At 38.2% G+C, this 885-nt stretch overlaps 1 non-coding gene across 1 annotated transcript; it reads left to right on the plus strand.

Annotated features, from left to right (window-relative positions):
* The first annotated feature begins 290 nt into the window (after positions 1 to 290).
* LOC128282695 (small nucleolar RNA R71) lies at positions 291 to 397 on the plus strand. Its single transcript, XR_008273049.1, has one exon. It is a non-coding gene; the product is annotated as a small nucleolar RNA R71 (small nucleolar RNA).
* Positions 398 to 885: the final 488 nt, after the last annotated feature.

The following is an 885-nucleotide window of genomic DNA, read 5'->3' on the forward strand; positions in this document are numbered from 1 at the left end:
TTACTGGGTGAACCTGCGAAGAACTAAGAAAACCATCAATCTTTTTATTTAAGAGTTCGACCTGATTAGAGAGCATGGTAACCGAATCGACGTTATAAACACCGGCTATTTTTGTTGGCTTTGTCCTCATGACTTGCCACTGATAGTTATTCAGTGACATCTCCTCTATAAACTCATAAGCATTTTCAGGTGTTTTATTATTGATGGTTCCATCAACAGCTGCGTCAACCATTTGCCAAGTCGAAGGATTCAGGCCATTATGGAACGTTTGAACCTGTAGCCAATGCGGTAACCCATGGTGAGGGCACCTTCTCAAAAGGTCCTTGTATCTCTCTCATGCATCGTAGAGTGTTTCTAAATCCATCTACACAAAAGAAGATATATCATTACGTAATTTAACTGTTTTAGCCGGCAAAAAATATTTTAGTAAAAATTTTTCGGTCATTTGTTCCCATGTAGTAATTGACCCTCATGGTAACGAGTTCAACCACTTTTTAGCTTTGTTCCTCAATGAAAAAGGGAATAACCGAAGATGAACGACATCATCAGAGACACCATTAATTTTAAATGTATCGCATAGTTCTAAGAAGTTGGCTAAATGAGCGTTGGGATCCTTATCCTACAAACCATCAAACTGAACAAATTACTGTATCATTTGAATAGCGTTAGGTTTTAATTCAAAAGTATTTGCAGCTACAGCAGGTCTAACTATGCTCAATTCAGTTCCTGTTAAAGAAGGTTTACCATAATCATACATAGTACGTGGAGCAGAATTTTGATTAATCGCAATTCCAGGAGGTAGCTGATTGCCTTGGTTTTCAGCCATCTCTTCGGTTGGGGGTTGAGTATCATGTTCTTCCTTGTTCTCTATGTATCTTAAGCTCA

This window comes from Gossypium arboreum, chromosome 10 (assembly GCF_025698485.1).
Source record: "Gossypium arboreum isolate Shixiya-1 chromosome 10, ASM2569848v2, whole genome shotgun sequence".
In the NCBI taxonomy this organism is placed as follows: domain Eukaryota; kingdom Viridiplantae; phylum Streptophyta; class Magnoliopsida; order Malvales; family Malvaceae; genus Gossypium; species Gossypium arboreum.